The sequence below is a fragment of the Monodelphis domestica genome, chromosome 3 (assembly GCF_027887165.1).
Source record: "Monodelphis domestica isolate mMonDom1 chromosome 3, mMonDom1.pri, whole genome shotgun sequence".
Lineage (NCBI taxonomy): Eukaryota > Metazoa > Chordata > Mammalia > Didelphimorphia > Didelphidae > Monodelphis > Monodelphis domestica.
Genome location: NC_077229.1, coordinates 535,276,747 through 535,299,946, shown reverse-complemented (window position 1 = coordinate 535,299,946; position 23,200 = coordinate 535,276,747).

The following is a 23,200-nucleotide window of genomic DNA, read 5'->3' as shown; positions in this document are numbered from 1 at the left end:
TGCCATCATTGGCACCCATGCCACAGTTTTGCTATCACTGGCCTAGAATATAGCCATCTGATTAGTCCTATCTTTTATATCATAAGAAATAGATAATTTTATGAAATTTCTAATAGTTCATACACAGTACTATAAAAACAGATTCTACTTTAATTTTATTAATTTGCAAAATGTATTTGTCTTTTGTTGAAAATTGTGGGAAGGGAATTCTCTCCCCATTATGTTACTTTGTTTAACATCATCAACCAGGGACCTGAAGATCCTTTACCATTGAGATATGCAAATATAGAGAGACCCTCAAAGAAAGGAAGTTGAAACCAATGATCCCACAGGCACTCCCCCCCCACCTGGGTAGTGCCAGGCAAATTAAGGAACTATGATTGGTTCCTGAGATGTGGCATGGGAGAGCTAGTGGGTACAGAAAATTACTTATAGGGTAAGACCAAGGCTCTCTCTCATACTTTTCTGGCTGGAGGTTGGAACCCAAAGGAACCCCTGTCAGTGGTGAGCTGACATCAAATAACAATTAGGGTATTTAGCTAAGCAACTCTTTATCTCTTTTCTATATTTCCCTCTCTTTACTATCACTACTTTGATATAATAAAGCTACTGAAGCTACCAGCAGCCTCATAATTTAATTTTAACTATTACAAAACAAAAGATAAAAAAACACACAAAAATGAAATAATTGAAAATTAGAACTTTGTTATTTTTCCAATCTCCAAAAAAAGAATCTTGGCTTCTGAGATCATAGGATTAAAAGAAATAAAAGGGACCTTAAAGATTATTTTGGTTCAGCCTCCTCATTTTCCAGATGAGAACACTGAGGCCTAGAGAGCTAAAGCAAATTCATAGAATCATAGATTTAGAATCAGAAGGGACGTGAGGAGCAGCAAGGTGGCTCAGTGGATAGAGGACCAGACCTAGAGTCAGAATGACCTGGGTTCAAATCAGACACTTCCTAGGTGTGTGACCCCAGGTAAGTCATTTAACCCTGTTTGCTTAGCCCTTGCTTTTCTTTTTTAGAGTTCTTACTAAGACAGAAAGTAAGTGTTTAAAAAAAAAAAGAATGGACTTTACTTTCACTAGGACAACTTATCCAGATCACATAGCTTTCGTTTATTCTACCACCTTGTCATCTGCTGAATCTGTGCAATAGCCAAAAGAGCACTGAATTTGGAGTCTCAGCTTGTGCATTTATTTATTTATGATTTTTGTTATCTCAGGCAAGTGATTCCAACTTAGAGTCTGTTTCCTGAACATCAAATGAGGATAATCATACATTCTCATTGTATCTCACGGGGTTGTTTTAAGAGTTGACTAAGATAGGTCAGTATTTCAATAGTGTCATAATTTCATCAGCATAGGTACTCATTCTGAATCACAACCAATTTATATGTCTTATTCTGGCAGTTCTTGTCTATATTCTCCCCTGAATCTTTCAAAAAATAGAGTCTATCCAGAATGTGAGGGGTCTGTTCCTAGGTTTATTATTATTACTTAGGATATCCACACAATATTAATTATGAGAGTGTTAAGTGTTTGTAAGAAAGTATAGAGACATGAGTTATTACTGTTTATCCATGAAAGTAGACAGTATACATCAGTGTCAGCCTGAAGTTTCTGTTATGACTTGAGTTCATGGAAATAGTTCCATAAGATTTTCTAGAAAAATTCCTTTCACCAAGAAAACAGATACATTAAAAAATGAGCTGGCATATTGCAATCCTTTATATTTTCAAAATACTAATGGGGAACAGTAGGTTAAAATTTTCACTATTTGAATATGGTCAACAAGTCAAATCAACTGATATTTATGACTTGGTCCCTGAAGACTTTTCACTGAATGAAGCCTTATCATTTATATAGTTCAGAAACACATGAACACTGGGCATGTGATTTTAAAAAGTTATAATTGCATTAGATATTTGAGAAATTTTCATAATAAGGAGACATACTTATTCTTTGGCTTTAGAGTATTCAAACTAGGGTGAATGACTTCTGCAAGACCTGTTACCATCATCATGGCAACTGGATATATCACATGATTGTCTTGAGAGGATCTGAAATTTTTAGAAAATACTCTTACAAGTTCTGCTTCCAACATCCACCTTGGAGATGTTTTAATTCATTAGTTATTCTCTCAATAGCAGTCTTTGATCATATTTTAAGATTTCTTTCACCATGAAGAAAATACAGTTTTTCTTTTGTCCATTACCTCTGTTTATCTTTTATTGTTTTTTAAAAAATAAGCATCTCAGACATACAACAGTTTTAGCAAAAAGAAGACCTGCCCAGACCATTCAGTGGCTCATCTTGCTGTCAATATGAAGCCCTGAAGCCATGGTAAGACATGGGCCTATAATGCAGAAATTTTTTTTAACAGTATAGTTTTGCAATTTTTAAAAAGTGTATAGCCAGGGAGTAGATGGAGTAGTTGAAGGAGAACTATGAGGAATGTATGACTTGTGTGCTTGAAAAATATGATTTAGAAGGACATACCTGAATATTTTGAGGAGGTTCCTGACAAAAAGGCCCACCCTACCTGGCACTTCATTGTGAAGAGAAACTTGGACAGAGAAGCATAAGTCTAATCCACTCATTTATATCTAATTAGGCCAAGTTGCTATTATTCTGTTCCAGTCTGATTAGAGCATGAACTAAGTTGCCTGGTCAGCCATCCATCCAAGGAAAAAGGAATATGGCATAAATTCCAAATATAAGGAATTGAAATTTTCTACCTCTCCATGGGAACACATGGATCTTTATGTGCTTTTGTTTTCAGACAGGGCATCCTATATTTTAGATTTTTGAGATTATAAAAATTTTACATTTATATTTATTCCTAATCCATAAAAAGGTTTTAAATAATTTATGTTTATCTTTATTCCTAATCCATAGAAAATGGGGCAGGAATTGATGAGCCAGTGGAAAGAGTTAAATTTGGAGTGATAGTATTGAATTTGGATTCTGAATCTGAGTCTTACTATTTAACCTTGTAAGTCATTTACTCTCTCTCTCCTCATCTGAAAAATGAAGGAGTTGGCTTCCATGTTTCTGAAGTCCTTCTGACTCTATGGCCCATCTCCTTTTCTCCTAAAAAACATTAATAATGACAAACACCACAACTTAGACTATATGTTTGTTAAAAGAAAACAAAAAAAACTTTGACAATTTGAGGAACAATCCTATTCCCATTTGAATCTCTTAGAGATTCAACTCATAATCTAATAAATTATTGAAAAATTGAAATGGTAGTTGGTTGAGTTAAGAATCAGTTAATTAGAAACTCTTAAAAAAACAAAACCCTTACTTTATGCCTTAGAATCAATACTTTGTATTGGTTCCAAAGCAGAAGAGCTGTAAGGGCTAGGCTAACAATGGGGGTTAAGTGACTTGCCCAGGGTCACATAGCTAGGAAGTGCTTGAGGCCATATTTGAACCTACCACCTTCCATTTCTAAGCCTGGCTCTCAATCCACCAAGCCACCCTTCTTCCAATTAGAAACTCTTAATTCACCTCAAACCCTCTGTGGAAAGAGTCGTTAGCAATAAATGGGAGGACATCATCAAGGCCTCTTTTTCCTTGGATCAATAGTACTTAACTCTCAATAGTGAAAGGAAACCCTAAGTATAAATTGGTCCCTTGAAAACTACCTCCATCATTCCTCCACTTTCTTATAAGTAGCCCTGATCTTTCTTCCTAAGCCCTGAAGAACTGTGGAAGGAAAGAAATGTTAGAAAAGCTACACTAAAGGACCTAACCATAGGTTATTTAATTCTGGATGAATTAATTCTTAAATAGGAGTGAAAGTCTCCAGATACTTCAAAGAATCCTTCCCCAGAGCTCCATATTACAATGAGAATATCAGATCTTCCATGGGTTAGACAGTACCCTAGAGGCATAGATTTTTTTAGTTGTTCTTCCAGAATAAGTAAGGCTATTGGCCTTTTTATTTTTAATATTGCATACAACTGAAAAATACATCAAATGTCTTATTAGAAGGGCAGCACCAAAATTATAACAGATTACAGTGGAAAATGTAATTTTTACCGTTGTTCTTCATGTGAAAGATGGCCTCATCTTGGTTATTGGATACACGTGGAATTAGTTGCTAAGAGACTTTAGGGAAACAAATGCCATATGAAAATAACATTGCTAGGTATGTTCACTAATGCAGAGGATTAAAAGACATAGTGACAAAGCAGATGTAAGGGGAACTTAAGGTTAAACCTCCTGGGAAGAAAATAGGTTAGGCAGTTTGTGGTATGAAGTGTACTTTTCCTTGCCTGGAAATATATGTGTATTAAAGAGGGAGAGTGGGAAAGGAATAAGCATTTATATAGTGTCTTCTATGTGCCAAGCACTGTGCTAAGCTTTTTTTTTTTTCTTTAAACCTTTACCTTCTGCCTTAGAATCAATACTGGGCATTGGTTCTAAAGAACAAGAGCAATAAGGGCTAGGCAATGGGGGGTTAAATGACTTGTTCACGGTGACACAGCTAGGAAATGCCTTAGGCCAGATTTGAATCTAGGACCTCCTATTTCTGGGTCTAGCTCTCAATGCACTGAGCTACCCATCTTCCCCGCTAAGCTGCTGCTTCTTCTTTTTTTTAACAAATATTATTTCACTGGATTTTCACAACAACATGATTATCCTTATTTTACAGTTGAAGAAACTGAGGTAAATAGTGGTTAAATGACTTACTCAGGAAGTATCGGAGGTCATATTTAAACTCAGATATTCCTCCAGATCCAGAGTTCTTTCCACTGTTGTCACCAGCTTCCTCTAAGAAAAAAATCATAAAATCAAAGGAAAAGACCTAGGAAGTCAAATAATGATGGGGAAACTGTGGTACAAAGTTTTTAAATGACTTGTCTATAATAATATGCTTAGATGTTTAGAATATATTCAGGATTCTATTCCAATTGCTAAATTTTCTCTCATCTTAGAAAGTAAGAGTTTCTTTAAACTCTCTTGATCAGCATGAGACATGAAGAATGTCTAAGAGATGAGCCTACAACTCATTACCTGGGCTAATGAGCTCTCCTGGGTTTCTTTCTGTATTACATCTACCTTCTCTGTTTATGAGCTAGTTTGCTAACTCAATATGTCCTCACACTGGAACATCTGGGGTCTCCAGAGATGGACCACCATCATGAGTCATGACTTCAAACTTTCTAACAATCTTTCTTGGGTGTGACCCAACTGTGGGGAAGGTATTCTCTCTACCTCATGTGCTATACATGAGGTCCAACTGGTATGCTTTCCATTTACACAAAATCATTTACATTATCTCTTAAACATAAAACATTTACTTAACACTTAAGAAAAAACAAGAATATCTAGAATATCATATGCAATATAATTCAAATGAAGTTACCAAAACATTATAATCTGAGCACAAATCTGGGTTATTCTTCCACCAATCCATGTAGTATCCAGGAAGAAGAGCGGGCACACACACACACAAATTTAGCAAGAAGTCCATGTGTGAGAAAAACCCATATGCTCAGGCAACTCACAGTTTCAGAATTGATGTGAACAATCCCAGAAACAATCTGAACCATGCAATTCCACTTTTTACTAACTACTCCATTTTTGGTTCCTTCTACTTTCCTTTAGGAAAGTTGAGGTAGCTCGTGACAATGGATAGAATGATGAACCTATAATAAGAAAGATTTGAGTTTAAACCCAAACTCAGGCATTTACTAGCTATATGATCCTGGTTAAGTCATTTAACTTCTGTTTGCCTTAGTCTCCTGAAAAATGAAGATAATAATAGCACCTACTTCACAGGATTGTTGTGAGGATGAAATCACATACTATTGATTGAGATATAGTCCAGGGTTGAAGCCAAGATGGTGAAGTGAACTGGAACAGCCCCATGCTATCAGGAGAATTCTCTTTGACCAAGATTGAAGTATCTCCACAAAATGAATACAGGAGTGAAAGAACCAATAAGGAGACAGAGTTAAACAACTTTCAAGAAAAGAGAAGCCCAAAAGGTAGGCAAAGAATATCTGAGACACTGGGGTGAGAGTAGAGCAGAGCCATCAAGGAGCTGTAGCAAGGAGGGAAAAGCAAGCCAAGAACAAGCCACGGCCCCACCCCACATCTGCGTCTCAGGTTCAGAACCTAAGTCCAAGCCAACATTCAGATCCTGAAATCCTGCCAGGGCAAATAGTGGTCCAAGCCAGCCCACACCCCTTGAAATTTCAAACCTGTGTAGAAGTCTGGAGTCCCAGCCCAGAGCAGTTTGGACTGAGGTGGGCTGATCAATGTGGGCCCAGAGTAAAACCATAAACCCCAATCTGAACTTGGGTTAAGGACATAGTTCATACTTTGGGGTGAGGACACAGTTTATAGCCCACCCCTCCCTGACCTCTTTGCCTAAAATTAAGATTAGCACTCCAAGACAGGGAAATCAAGGGTGTGCCTCATTGGATCAAGTACACAGTGGATCAAGTACATAAAAAATTGAGCCTAAGCCTGGGGCTAGAATTTGATCAGCTCCTGACCTGATCAAGTTCAGAGTGAGATCAAAAGCATATCCCCAAGCCTGAGCCAAGTTTTTAAGCAATCAGCATTTCAAGAGTTGATTGAATCATCACGGGGAGAGAGTTCTTAGAGTTCTCAGCCTTCACTGAAACTGGTAAAAACCTAGAAAATAAGCTAAAATAGCATCAAAGAAGGACTGAAGTTTAAGAGGGTACTCCAAAGGAAAAATGAGCAAACAACAAAAAAAAGCACCTAACTTTAAAGAATTTTTATGGAGACAAAGAGCAAGGTATAGACACAGAAGGGGACAGTGAAAGCAAAGAAAAGATAAGTCCAAAAGAAAAATATGGATTGGACACAGATTCTAGAAGAGCTCAAAAAAGACTTCAAAAACCAATTAAGAGAGGCAGAAGAAAAGTGGGAAAGAGAAATGAAAGTGATGCAAGGAGAAAGGAAAGTGATACAAGAAGAAATGGGTCAATTGAAAAAGAACCAAAAACTGACAGAAGAAAATCATCCCTTAAAAATCATAATTGACCATCTAGAAACTAATGATTTCATGAGAAATCAAGAAACAATAAAGCAGAATCAAAGGAATGAAAACAACAGAGGAAACATGAAATATCTTATTGAAATGATATACTAATTGTTAAAAATGCTTAGAACAGTAACTTACATGTCTTAGGTTTTATATAAATTCTTATTTTCTTCCCTTTAAGGCAAATTTGCTCCATTTTTATTTGTAACTTAATAAATCAGTTACAAGCTCTTTTAACTCACAATCACTTTAAAAGGGTCTTGTCCCATTGTAGTATTAAGCAGTATACTAAATGTGGAGAACTACAGAGTCCTCTCCTCAGGTTATAACTCTTTGCTGTCCTATGAAGTCCAGTCAAATCTTTATTCAATAGGATTTTGCATCATCTATTCAACATTTAGCATCTTGTTACAGCAAAAAAACTCCTCACATTGGCTCTTTGGACAATGCAAGCAAGCCCACCCAGCTTACAACATATATCACAATAAATTCCATTATCACCATATAAATATAAATGGTCCTATTGTTAAAAATATTTTAAGAAAATGGAAGAAAGAGGTTACTTTTAAATTATTTCTACAGAAGAGAATTCTTAACCAAAATAAGATCTTAAAAGAGAAAAATAAACAACTTGTTATGCAGTGTTTTTGTTAGGAAAAGGGGAGAAAATTGTTAACAAAGAAAAATACTTGAATCAAAATATTTCTGATAAAAAGTCTGATATATAAGATATACTGGGAAAGAATAATATATGAAAAACCAACAGCTAATTCACAATGGATAAGGAGTTAAGTGATATGAATAGGTCTCAAAACATTGCAAATTAGTAACAATCCTAGATGACTCCAAATCACTAAGAGTAATGCAAATTAAAACAGCTCTGGGATCCTATGTCATGCCTAGCAAAATGGCAAAAATGACAAAAAGATAGAAGGAGAAGGCAGTTATTTTATGAATTATTGGTGGAACTTCAAATTGGTGCAAACACTCTGGAAAACAATTTGGAATTATGCAAAAAAGTGACTAAAATGTCAATGTCCTTTGAACCAGATGTCCTCTTGCATATCATATCAAGATCAAAGACAGATTCAAATATTCTGATCTTTCATCAGAAGGATAAATCAAAGACAAAAAGGGATCACATAGTTCAATTTATTCATAATTGTAAAATTGTAAAGAGTCGAAAACAAAATATGTCTCCACTTTGGGGAGTGCATAAACAGATTGTGATATGTGAATCTAATGGAATATTATTGTGTTGAAGGTAGAAAGTGGATAAAGCAATGGGCTTGGAGTCAGGAAGATCTGAGTTCAAAATCAGCTCATATACTTTTAAGCTGTGGGACCCTGGAAAAGTCACTTAATCCTCTTTACTTACAATAAGAAATAGTTATCACTATAGGGATTCTTAACTTGGGGTCCATGGACTTTTAAAATATCTAAATAATTGGCAATTGAATTTTAATATAATTAGTTTCTCTGTGCTTTACTTTACACATTCAGAAACAATTTTAGAAGCAGACCATAGGTTTCACCAAGCTGCCAAAGGGAGTTCGTGATACAAAAAAAGTTAAGAATCCTTACTTTAGGGGATGGGTAATTTTGGGACATTTCAATTGGGAAGGAATTTTGTTTCAAACATATTTTGATACAACTAATAACAATATTGTCTCAAATTGGATCCTATTATTCAAAGTAAAAAATCAGCAAAAATAAAAATATATGAAAACTACAGGTTTTTTGGGAGAATGTACTAATGTTGAACCTCATATTATCTAAATTATTTGAGTGTATTTTCCTATGCAAAATAATTTTTAACATTCTGATTTTTTTTTACATTTTGGGGTGCTATTGTATCTCCATTTAATAACCTGTATCAAACTATCTAGTCTTGTTCACTGAAAAAGAGCAATTGCTGTCAATTGTATGTTCTTTGCCAGTTATTATTTATTTTGCCAGATACTAGAAGGCAGAGTGCTTTTTTTCCTCTTTCCCCCAACGGGACACTTGGTAAGTTCTCTTTGTGGCTTCCTTCCCCCTAGTTCTGACCCTTTGTGAAACGCTTAGTCTCAGGGCTAATGAGTTAATGTATTTAATTAATTATTTAATTTAAATGAGTCAATTTATTTAAACTCTTGGCTAGGGGTACCCCTATACTGAGAAAACAAACACTGTTCCTTTTCCCATTTCTGCTGCATTTAAGTAGAATTTATTCACAAAAATACCCTTTCCAAATCCCTTTCCATAGAAACTATCATGTAACAACCCTGTGATTTTCCCATTCATGACAAAACCTTCACTGAAGGGTCATTGATGGGCTGGAGGATTTAGACTTTCCATCAGTATCCTAGCAGTGTCCCTAGAAAAGTAGTGGCACTCTAGGGACTAGGGCTAAGACTAGACTGGACATGATGAGAAAACATTGATTCAAGGTTCTATAAAGAGTCCAGAAGAAGAGTTAAACTCTACTTAGGATGAACATCTTGAGCAGTAAGAGAATTCTCTGGAGAGAGGAGTTACTCCGTCCTTTCTCCTAGATTCTGTATTTGTGGGAGCTTATCATTGTTCTGTACAAATCATGCCACTGCAATAAATTCCCACTTCTAAAAGCTAATGAAGACTAATTGATATCAGCTGATAGTCATCTGGGAAGTATATCAATTGGAGCTCATTGGTTACACTACTAGAAGATACCCTTAACCTCAAGGTCTACTCATAGACCTCTGAGGAAGGACACAGTAGCTGAGCCAAAGAGAGACCTGTCCTGCCAGTATCAGTTGGGTGAGTAGCTTCAGATTGTATTATCTTGAAAGTAAATACTCTTTTCTCACCTTTATTTTTCCTGTCACTTTCCATTTTTATTCCCAGTCACCCTTGCTTGATCACCTTTTTAAGAAAGGGAGTAATTAATAAAGGAGTTTGGAGAAAAAGATATTTCTCTAGTTTTATATTCTCTCTCTCTCTCTCTCTCTCTCTCTCTCTCTATATATATATATACACACACACACACACACACACACACACATATATATATATATATTCTAGTTCTATATAATTTGGAGAGGGAAGAAGAGGATAAAAAAGGATACTGGCTTCATTTTGTCTTTTCATTTCTGAAGGTGCCGAACACTCTGGTTGTGACACTGCAGATCAGGTTTTGCATTGGAAGATTCATTTGGCAGCAACAGCATGAAAATATGATGAGAATAGATTTCTTCTCTGAATTTACGGATTTCTAAAAATATTTCTAGCTTTCCATCATGAGAATATGAATGGACCTAATTCTATATATTAGCTGCATTTTATTGGAGTGCTATCTTTGTACTCCATTGTAAAGGAATCAACATGATTCCAAAATCGATTCTTCCCTTGCTATACTGGCAGCTTTTGGCTTTGGTGAAGCAATACTTTTCTTTACTATAAACCCTTTTCCCACTTTTCTACTAAGGTTTTTTTTTTTAATTTCTTTCCCAGAGGAGAAAATAACATTTCTCAAAGCATCATGGGAAATATTGGATACTGGTCTTAGGATGAACTAGTGAATGAAAAAATGTTTATTAAGTACTAATGTGTAAAGCTGAGTGCTAGGTATGTCAACCGAAAGGTAAGACTTAGTCCATGCTCTCCAGGAGTTCATATTCTAGGGAAAAGCAAACAGTGAGTCTGATACTGGTGATCTTTTTGGCTTTGTGAAAGCGAGAAAGTCCATTCTATGAGTCACCAGAACATTCCTTATGGCTAAAGAGCTTTAGGTTCCTTAACTGTACAATAGTAACTCAATTGTTTTTTTCAGGTTATGTCAGTGTAAGTGTCTTTCACTTGCTCTTCCTACCCTTACTCTGCCTTCACCGAAACTAGGGGAAATCAAAGTGACTTGAATTTTTAAAAGGTGAATGAAGACATCTGAGAGGTAAATCACTGAGTCTGTGAATTGGCACCTAACTGAGACCCCTGGATTTTCTCTGTGTCTCTTCACTCCTAGGGTAGATACTAAGAATGCCAATTGAATGCAATCAGTGCAGAAAGCACCCAGCTCTCTTCTTTTCTCGGTGTGGCCATTAGCCATATCATTCAGGACTGGAGGAGAGGAGCAACTGGTATCTGTTAATGAGTGATCATTGGAGACAGGATATCCAGGGATTTGGATAGGCCACACCTGCCCCTCTCTTACTTAGAGTTACCCCCCCAGGCCACCCTTCTTTTCATCTGCAGACATATTATTGAAAATTGCAGCTCTGCTTTGTCATTCTAAATTATATTAGGAGTATTAGGAGATGCTCTGCTAAGAGAAAACAGGATCTGCCAATTTGATTTTAGGAAGACTTGAAAGGTCAGAGATGGAAGGCCAATGTGAAAAAAAAAATTAAGTTTCTGCAGGGAGAGTCTGATTTGTTAATCAGAACCCTGCATAACATCAATGGAAGTTATGGAGTAATGGCTGTAGTGTGAGTTATCAACCTATAGATAAACTTTTTGGTAGAGGAATTTTATTTTTGTTTTTGTTTTGAAGCTCGTGGAGATATGATGAGTTGGGTAAAAGATGTGCATTTCTTTTATAGCTTAAATTTTGATGTTCTCACATGCTCCCCCCCCCCAGTTAAAAATAGTATTCTTGGCCCTTCAAAAGAAATGTCCTTATTTAGCAAAGCTTGAGAAGTTATTTTAATCTTTGCTTTGGTGTTTCTCATTATTGTTGACAAATTGTATCCAAAGCACTTAAAAAAACTGCTGATTTTTAAGACTTTAAATAAAATGTTACACTCCCTCAAGCAATCACTAATTATGTAGTTATTTAATGAAGCAAATACAATTACTTGAGTTTTCTATAATACTCTAGTTTCCACAAATAGTCAGTTGTAGCAAGATGTTTTAGTACTGAACATCACACCACATTTTTTTGGTTGGTTGAAGATTTAAGTTATTTTTTTCCCAAGTCTACTTCTATATCATTAAGTATATGAATATGAATTCTAAATATTGATTCTTTTTTGGAAAACCCTTACCTTCTGTTTTACTAAAAATTCTAAGACAAAAAAGCGGCAAGGGCTAGGCAATTGGGGTTAAGTGACTTGTTCAGGGTCACACAGCTAGGAAGGGTCTGAGGTCCAATTTGAACCCAGGTCCTTCCTGACTCCAGGCACTGTGCTATCTTGTTGCCTCACAAATATCAACTCTTGCTAATTGTTAAAACACTTTAAAGTAAAAAATAATTTAGAAGGCTTTTTAAAAAAGTGTAAGACTGTCTATGTGTTTGAACCAAAATGGCATGAACTTGAAAAGTGCCCTGATGTCATTCAGTCTTGCATGAGGCTTAGAAACTCATATTAATTTTCTCTGGCTTCCTCATCAGTTCTCAAGGGGAATCATATGTTAACTGTCAGCTTCTCCCCTCTCTTTCTATTGAACTCTACCCATAAGAAGAAAATGAAAATCTAGATCTCTACTTGCTCCTTCTGAATTATTTCATCCCTTACCAACTCTTTTCTATCATGCCTACATCTTCATCTGGCATTCTAAACAATGACCCTTAAAAAAAATGAAACCTGTGATTTCATTGGTAGGCATTTCCAAGAAAGGAACCCCCTCAAACTAATGATATCACAACACTATATGCAACTTAGAGTTCTATGGTAACTAGGCTGCTAAGAAATTAAATGACTATATATGGCAGAATCCAGATTTGAACCCAATTCTTCCCCACTTAGAGGCCAGCTCTCAATCCACTACTTTCATAGTGTGCATAATAATGGGTCCCAATAACTTCTCAATATTCTCTCTCTATATATATTTTTTGACTGTGTCAAAAAAATCTTCATTGTGATTTTCTCAACATTACATTTGGTAGTGTCATGTAGAAACTGAAGAAGTGAGTGAACGGTAATAAATATAATAGTGAATTGGTTTATTGATGAATCAAAAAATGAACCTCTGGTTATTTATTTGTCAGTCATAACTGTGAAAAACAAATGTTGAACATCAACTTTCTTTCGCATTCTTTGCTGATGAAAAAGACAATACCAGAGACATAGTAAGCTTATTAATATCTATTTTAGAGAAATATATTAAATACAGGAGACTCAGATGAAAATGGATCAAATATGAAAAGCAGATGGCAAGAGTTTTTAGTAAAAAATTCAGAGACTAAAGAAATACATATTAATATAGTATAGTCATTTGTTGCAGTGCACATTTTAATCTTTTCATTACACAGAGCTGCTAATTCAATTTCTTGGTGTGAAATGTTGGTCATTATTATAATTGCATTTTCTTAATTTATGATTTCATCAGTGTGTGGGTGCTCCATAGTATGGAGATTCCCTTCATTGGACCTCTAATTTATGGCTATAGAGATTTTTCTGGGGCATCAAGAGAGTAAGTTACTTGCCGAGGGTCAGAGAGACAGTATTTGTTCAAGTTGGATCTTATATCAATATTGTCCTCATTCCCTCATGCAACAAATTATACTAGATGTCTTAAAACTGGATAGATTTAAAATTTTTTTATATTTATAGAATTTATTAAAAGGTGATCTATCTTGAAATAGTGTTATAGTAGTCTTAAATTATTTTCAGAGAATCTTCACTTGGAAACCAAGAGATGATATATTAAAATTGTTAATTCCTTAACAACCAGTCAGCCATGAGGCTTCCCTCAGTACAAGAGTTCTTAACCTTTTTTTTGTGTGGGTGACATGAATTCCTGTGACAGTCTGGTGAAGTTTATGAACCTTTTCTTAAAATGATATATTTTTTAAAAATATATTTTATTTGATCATTTCCAAGCATTATTCATTAAAGACATAGATCATTTTCTTTTCCTCCCCCCCCACCCCCCATAGCCGACGCGTAAATCCACTGGGCATTAGATGTTTTCTTGATTTGAACCCATTGCTTTGTTGATAATATTTGCATTAGAGTGTTCATTTAGAGTCTCTCCTCTGTCATGTCCCCTCAACCGCTGTATTCAGGCAGTTGCTTTTCCTCGGTGTTTCCACTCCCATAGTTTATCCTTTGCTTAGGAATAGTGTTTTTTTCTCCTGGATCCCTGCAAATTGTTCAGGGACATTACACCGCCATTAATGGAGACGTCCATTACGTTCGATTATACCACAGTGTATTAGTCTCTGTGTACAATGTTCTCCTGGTTCTGCTCCTCTCGCTCTGCATCACTTCCTGGAGGTTGTTCCAGTCTCCATGGAACTCCTCCACTTTATTATTCCTTTTAGCACAATAGTATTCCATCACCAACATATACCACAGTTTGTTCAGCCATTCCCCAATTGATGGGCATCCCCTCGTTTTCCAGTTTTTGGCCACCACAAAGAGCGCAGCTATGAATATTTTTGTACAAGTCTTTTTGTCCATTATCTCTTTGGGGTACAGACCCAGCAGTGCAATGACTGGATCAAAGGGTAGATATTCTTTTGTCGCCCTTTGGGCATAGTTCCAAATTGCCCTCCAGAATGGTTGGATCAGTTCACAACTCCACCAGCAATGAATTAATGTCCCTACTTTGCCACATCACCTCCAGCATTCATTACTTTCCTTTGCTGTTATGTTAGCCAATCTGCTAGGTGTGAGGTGATACCTCAGAGTTGTTTTGATTTGCATCTCTCTGATTATAAGAGATTTAGAACACTTCTTCATGTGCTTGTTAATAGTTTTGATTTCTTTACCTGAGAACTGCCTATCCATGTCCCTTGCCCATTTATCAATTGGAGAATGGCTTAATTTTTTGTACAATTGATTTAGCTCTTTATAAATATGAGTAATTAAACCTTTGTCAGAGGTTTTTATGAAGATTTTTTCCCAATTTGTTGTTTCCATTCTGATTTTAGTTACATTGGTTTTGTTTGTACAAAAGCTTTTTAGTTTGTAGTCAAAATTATTTATTTTACATTTTGTGATTCTTTCTATGTCTTGCTTGGTTTTAAAGCCTTTCCCCTCCCAAAGGTCTGACATGTATACTATTCTGTGTTTACCCAATTTACTTATGGTTTCCTTCTTTATGTTTAAGTCTTTCACCCATTTTGAATTTATCTTGGTGTAGGGTGTGAGGTATTGATCTATTCCTAGTCTCTCCCACACTGTCTTCCAATTTTCCCAGCAGTTTTTATCGAATAGTGGATTTTTGTCCCAAAAGCTGGGATCTTTGGGTTTATCATATACTTAAAATGATATTTTTAAATAAATAAAATAAAATAAATTTATTTATCAAAACAGCAATGACAAGTAGAAGGAATCATTCATGACTTAATTGTATCAAAAACATGGTTTTCATATGAGCAAATACATACTGAATAAAAAGTTACAGGTTCTAAATAAATGCAGTAGCAAGCCCTGTTATTTTGGCCTCATTACAATACACCGCAGACATGGTTGCTGCCTCTTTAGCTGCGTAAAGGTACATAGATTTAGAACTTGAAGGGACCTGAGAGAGTGCCTTGTCCAATCCCCATATTTTATACCTGTTCCAGGAAAGTTCCCAAAGTAGTACAGTTGATTAGGGGCAGAAGCAGTATTCAAATCCAGGCTGCCTCCAAATTCTACCAGGGGTCCCCAAACTTTTTACACAGGGGGCCAGTTCACTGTCCCTCAGAATGTTGGCGGTCTGGACTATAAAAAAACTATGAACAAATCTGTATATGGCTGTCAGGGATAGTGGAGGCTGCAGTAATGGCTGGGATGGGCCTGTCACACCTTACACAGGCCCATCACGGCCACCACTATACTGAGCAGCAGTAAACAAAGTGCAGAATCCCCTACCCCAGATCATGTTCACCATGATGACATCCTCCATTGTGCAGCCACATAATCCATTGCGAGGCACCTTGTTCTCATTCAGTTATTCTCAGAACAAGGTGCCACACAAAGGATTATGTCATCGGAAGTAGTATTGTACGTGAGTGACGCCATGCTTTGCAGCTCCACCACATTCAGTGCTCCTCTCACTGATCACCAATGAAAGAGGTGCCCCTTCCAGAAGTGCAGTGGGGGCTGGATACCTGGTCTCAGGGGGCCGCATGTGGCCTGCGGGACATAGTTTGGGGACCTCTGTTCTATACTCTCATCACTAAACTATGTCACATTGATGGTGGCTTTCTTGTAGAAGGAAACAAGAGCCATGAGAGCAAGGGTCATTCCCCAGCCCAGACTGACACTTCAAAGGAAGCCATGACTATATATTTTCAAGGGCTAAATTTCAGCAATATGGCTAAAGGAACACATCAGAAGATGTAGGTTCTAGCCTTGGCTATCATACTAATCTAGCTTATGATTTTCACTCTGTAAAATGAAGAGTTTGGTCAAATTGGTCCCTAAAAATCCCTTCTAGCTCTAACAGTCTGTAAGTCTACAAAATTTGGACTTCGTTGGTATCTCTTCATCTCAGCCTCCTCTCCTCTCCTTTCTTCTCCTCTCCTTTGTTTTTTAAACCCTTCCCTTCTGTTTAAGAACCAATATAGTGTATTGGTTCCAAGGCAGAAGGGCAGAAAGGGCTAGACAACAGGGGTGAAATGATTTACCAAAGGCCACACAAGGAAGAGTTTGAAGACAAATTTGAATCCTGGACCCCTTGTCTCCAGGTCTGGCTCTTTATTTACTGAACCATCTAGCTGCCCCTTCAGCCTCATTTTCAATGAGTTGGACACATCTCCCTTTGTAACCTTGGGTATGTAATGTTCCATCTTTAGAGTTTCTATATTCTTCTCTGTAAATGAAAGTGTAATTCCCTTTTAGCCCCCAAATTCTGTCACTTTGTTTTCAGAATTTGGAGAGGAATACTATGCTTTAAACTGTATTTTATCTGCCTCCTTTAGCCTCTTTGTTGAAGAGTTAGCTTTTCATTCCCCACACCTCATTAATCTTGGATATCAAGTATGAAGAAGTACCCGACTTTCGTGATGGCTAGGTGGCGGGGTGGATGCAGAGCCAGGCTTGGAGTCAGGAGGACCTGGCTTCAAATCTGGCCTCAGACACTTCCCAACTGTATGACCCTGGACACACTGCTTACCCCTTACCACTTTTCTGCCTTGGAACCAATACTTCATACTAATTCTAAGGCAGAAAGCAAGGGTTTGTTGGTTTGTGTTTTTTTTAAACATCTTGTTATCAAAAATAAGTTAAAATTGTAAGTTAAGAGATGGCCAATTTCATTTTCCCTGAGTAGCTTCCCCAACTTCTCTTCATGGGGTAGTGTTTGTTCCTTCTCTTTCAATTGAGGACTTCTTTTGTTTTGTTTGCCCTGCAAGGATTTTGTGGCTTTTGCCCCAGATGTTAAAATATGTTGTTCTGGCTTGAAATCCCAAAGTCAGGCAAAAAGAAGCTTGTTTTTTGGCCCTTGAAAAATAATCCTAATTATAGCCGGTATTTATATTGTTTCAAGGTTTGTAAAGCAGTTTACATTTATTATATGATTTGATCTTCATGAAAACTGTGATGGGAAAACTGAGACTGAGACAGGGTAAATGATTGCTCAGACCACACAGCTAATAAGTATCTGAGGCAGAATTTGAATTTAGACTTCTGACTTCACATTCAGCACTCTATTAACTTTACTACCTATCTAACTACTCATATTATTTGTTAAAATGATAAGCAATATTGCTAGTATTCTTCTGTATACTAAACTAAAACCATAGTTGATGGAGTCTAGCCAGACTAGCTAGCTGGGGTCTAGATTATGTTCTAACAGTCAAAGTCAATATATATATGTATATGTATATACATATATATATATATTTTAATTTGGAAAATTTTATTTAAGTAATTTAGAACATTTTTCCATGGTTACAAGATTCATGTTCTTTCCCTCTCCTCTCCCTATCCCCCTCCTGTGGCAGACACACAATTTGAAAGTTAAAATAGTAAAGGGGAAAGGGTATGGGTTCTTCTTGAAAAATTTTTGTTTAATACTTTAAAAAAATCACCTGTTCCATTTCTAAAATATGTATATAACTGTTCTGCAAATGTATTTGCTACATGCAGGACAGAGGGTATGGTGCTATTACAACTGCTTTGATTATGTGAGATTCCAGGTTTACAATCTGGCTTTTATTATTTGGGGTTAGACTGATTTGACAGCCTCCAAGCTTTTTTGACTATGTACTCCTATCCATAAATATTCTTAAGCATGCACTTCCCAAATATGGAGAAATTATATGTAAAAGCAATTGTGTTAATAATTTTGTACATTATAAAATTTTTATTAAAAATAGGAATGGAAAAGATAAGATATAAAGATGAAACAGTGTTTGATCCTGGAGGTAGACCTAGAATTTATTTAGTAAAGCATTGACATGGTCAGATTTGAGCAAAATCATTTCAGCTACTGTTTCTAGGTTGATTTGGAGTGGATTCAGATAGGGAATCGAAATATTTCAGTAGTCCAGGAGAGAGGTGATGAGGACTTGAACAAGAGGGATGGCTCAGTGAGTAGAAAGAAAGGGGGCATATTTTATATACAAAGATTTAAAATAGACAAGATTTAGCAATAGATTGTCAATACAGGGTGGGTGAGTATAAGGAGTCAGAAGGCACAGAAATTGTTATCAAGGTATGAAAAGCTGTGTTCCTGAGGAATAGTGATGATAGGGAAGTTTGGAAGATGGAAAGTCTGGGAGGAGAAGGAGAAGATAATGTCATCGTATCTAACAATGTCTACTCATCCCTTTGTGACTGACTCACCCAGATCAAAAAAGTGGTGAGGCTCAATTACTGCCCTATTAAGTACAGATTTGGTCTTCCAGGGAGTGCCTCCCCAAACCTTGAAATCTAGAGGCAGGACATTGGGGTAGAAAGTTCCAATTGGAAGCAGACATTTGCTGTAAATTGTTAATAGTTGTAATTAGTTATTAGTTGTAGCTACTTTAATTTGAGGTGATGATACCTAACTCAGAAGGAAGGAGATTCAGCATTTACACAGATGAGGTTGAAAATGAAGAAGCAAAGTGTTAGGGATTAAAGGTGGATATTATTGTGCTGGACATAGACCTGGGTATTGACTATCACAGTGAGATGCTGTCTCAATTGATTGATTATATAATCCTTTGGTTCAGCCCACAACCCCTCTGGGATGATTTCATGATCCTTGTTCCATGATTTCAGAGATTGCTATACTAGAACACCCATAGATGCTTTTCAAGTCTAAGAGTATATGAGTTTATGAAGTTAAGATTAGTATTCAACAAGTAGAATGTGAATGAACAACCCAATGGAACAAAACATTTTGATATCAAACTAAAGTTTTTTATAGAAAATTCTTATACAATTAAGAGAATGGAAAATTAAAGAGAAAATAAAGGAAAACAGTATAGAAAATAAGGGGAAAGAATGCTGATATGCAAATGATTGTACCTTGTGATAGCTACTAAGTTCCTAGGAGGGAATAAATGTTAATTTTGTGTGATCTGTCATTTCTTCACTACTGTACAGTCTAAGTACTTAGTATTTCTGGCATCAGAAAGGATGTAATGGTCAGAGGCAGAGAAAGAAGATTCATCAGTCCTCTAGTTCTTTACAATAGCAGTAGTAAGATAGCAAATCAAATAAGATATTGTAATTAGAAATTACTTTAATTACATTCAAAAACAGCCCACAGCATATACATCTTTTCCAGAGACCTCTAATAGCTTCCTTCATGTGTGTGCGTGTGATATATTCTAAATTTTACATCAAATGACTTCTATTAAACTCCTATGAACCAACAAAAAAGTTATCTCTGCAGTATTTTTTGCACTCTGATTGAGGAACAACAATAATACTAGTAAAAATGACAATTGCACCATAAAAATAGAACTACAAATGTATGGTTTAAGTGAAGTTAATGTACCATTATGACAGATTATCCATCCACTTTAAAAGCCTAACTATTAAAAAAAATAAGGTTCTGCTAAGTTTCCAAAAATGATGCTTTCTCTGAGAGAAGGTTTCAGCCTCGAGGCTCTTTGGGTATACGCTCACAAGCATCATGCTTTGGTCTATAAAATATGAAATCTTCTATGGTATCAAAATTTACACAAAATAGATAAAATACTGTTGTTATATATGCTTGCTTTTTAATTTTATTATTTTGAGGCATATGTTATTTATGATAGAAAGTAGCTCTTCAAAATACCATTTTTCCTTCTTTTCCTGCCTGCAGAAAACTCAATTCTGTATCTGTGAATGTTCATATAACTATGGGATGGGATTATATTTGTTCTGGGTCTTTTTAACTCAAAATTCAGTAACCTTGGATATTTTACTTCTAGATGGAAAAAAGTGAATTTGGTAATTAAGAGATCATTTATAATTTCCCAAATTAATAAATAATTAGCACATTTTTCATCAATAAAAAGAAGGAAAATTTTTATGATTTATTTCTAAGACATTATTAAGGAAGTTATTCTATTGAAGTTAATGTGATTGCAGAGGCAGGGGTTGTGAGTGAGCAATATTGTGTACATTATCAGACACTGTCAACAAGGTGATCAGTTTTACTGAACTGGTTTTCTTTTTCTCTCTCTTCAAATCTTTGTTACAAGGGATGATTCATTGAGTAGGAAAGGGGGTGGGAATCACTACAGAGACAAATGTAAAAACAGAAGACAACTAAAATAAGATAATTGCTTTAAAAAAAAAAGTCGCGGTGATTATCACTTCCAAAACGAAGAATAAAGTGCCATTTTCATAGGCAAATAACCTAAAGATGATCCTGTGTGTGCTAAATGGCCTATCCAGTTTTTGCATATACAGTACTGTTGGTCTTGACATAATTCTGATAAAACCATAACCTAATAAGATTAAAACAAGCCCAAAATTATTTCACATGTTGTACCAGATTGGAGAACATGTCTTTTCAATTGTACTTTTCTAATTTTAACCAGTTTCTGCTTTGGGTACTATGAACTAACATTCTGAGTGGGACAGATAATCACATCTCCTTCATTAATCCTGAAATTTTTTATTATTTTCCCAGAGACTTAGATTGTTTGATCCCTATAGCTGAATGGTGGGATGCAAAATTCCAAACTATGATCTACAGTAATTGTGATCATAAATCACTGATGGCTATAATCATTCAGTGTTTGAGTCTTTCTTACAGAATAATCTTATATTCAGCACTTTGGAGTCACATTTTGAATAACCAATCAGACACAAGGGATATTTACCTTTATATATATATATGTGTGTGTGTGTGTGTATGTATATATATACATATATATATATAAATGTATATATATATATATGAGAGAGAGAGAGAGAGAGAGAGAGAGAGAGAAAGCCTAGGGTTACATAATTAATGTCCAAGAGGGGATTTAAACCCTTTAAATCAGATGAAACTATCTCCCTTTACCTAGGCTATGTTGTTATTTAGAGCATTTGAGTCTGAGAAAAGAACTTTTGAATTATTTGGCTCTTGGAGTTTAGGACTTATCAGTAGTTTTTGTGTGTGTGTGTGTGTGTGTGTGTGTGTGTGTGTGTGTGTGTGTACTGCAGTTATGGGTAGAGTATCTTTATTGGATACCTCTCTCTCCCTCCTCTCCCATTTATGTTTCTTGGAACATTGAAAGAAATTGAAAGACAGGGAGAACACTAGTATTGAAAGAATTAAACAAACATTGATTACTAGGGCCATAGTTGATATGATTTTCATGGTATGTATATTAATTGGATGCCACCACTGACTTCAATCCAAGTAGTTACCCATTTCAATACTACTTTTTCCTCTGCTCTTAAATCATTTACCCTTTTGTCCCATTACCACTCTTCTTCTTTTATCAAACCTCAATTTTGGATTACCTCTATCATCTATCTATTCATGAGTTGCTGAATGGAGCTTGAGGAAGTCTTATAACTGCAATGGCTGAGTTATATTAAAAATTCATTATTTGACTTTATCAGTCTGTCCTTCCCCTCCAGATTTATTCCTTATTTTCCTCCTTATAGAAATCACTGTAAAATTATTTCTTCAAAGTTTCCATACTCTTCCTCCCTCCTCTCTTTCAGCTGAGGACCTTGACTCATTTTATTTTTAAAAAAATTGAGACCATGAGCTCTTTCTTCTCTCATTCATTCATTATCAGCTTCTACTTTCTGCTCTTTTCTCCCACTTTCTTACAAAGAAGTAACCTTTTTTCCCCCAAGACCATCTCTTCTACTTGTGCACTTGGTCCCACTTCCTCCTGTCTTCTTTGTCATACTGCATTCCCAATCATTAACCTTCCCTGACCTTCACTGCACTGTCTTGAACTGTCAGCTCCCTATCAAATGAATGCTTCAATGTAGGCTTCAAATTTGCCCATCTCCTATATTCTTAATTTTTTTTTAATCTAGAAACTGTCATCTCTTCAGGCTATCATCTTATATCTCTCATCTCTTTCTCAGCTAAACTCTGAAACCTTTATCTATATTCCCTGTTTCTATTTCCTCTCCTTTTACTCACTCTTGAATCATTTGTAGTCAGGATTCTGACCTTATCACTTTTCTTTCTAAAGTAATAATACTCACTTAATTGACAACTTTCATGGTCTTTTCTCAGTCCAAATTCTTCCAGACCTATTTGCTATATTTGGCATTGCTGATCCCTCTCTTCTTCTGCTATCTAGATTTTTAGTTTCATCTTCTACTTTTCTGACTGTTCCTTCTCAATCTCTTTTGCTGGCAGAAAATTCACATCGTGTTCCCTAACTCTGGAAATCTCCCAAAGCTTTCCACTAAACCCTTTTCTCTTCTACTGTATCATTTTTATTTTGGGAACTCCCCTTCCCTCCCTTCTCTTCCCTTCTCCTCCCCACTTTCCTCACCTCCCTTTCCCTATTTCTCCTTCTCTTCCCTTTCCTCCCCTTCTTTTCTTCAGATATGCTTATAAGTTTATTGAATTAAAGATTCATTTTTCCTCTATAGGATTATGATTCAGGTTTTCAAGGTAAAAAGACCTCATTTTCCTTTAAGAATATTGTATTCCAAGATTTCCTTTCATTTATAGCTGAAGGTTCCAGGTTTTCTATGATTTCAACTCCAATTTCTTGGTACTTTAACTATTCCTTTGCTTCTTTCTTATACTATTTTTCCTTTGATGTGCACGTTATAGATTGTGTCTAAGACCTTCCTGGGACTTTTATTTTTGGATTTTCTTTTAGGAAATAATTGATTCTTTCCATATTCACTTTGTCCTTTGTTT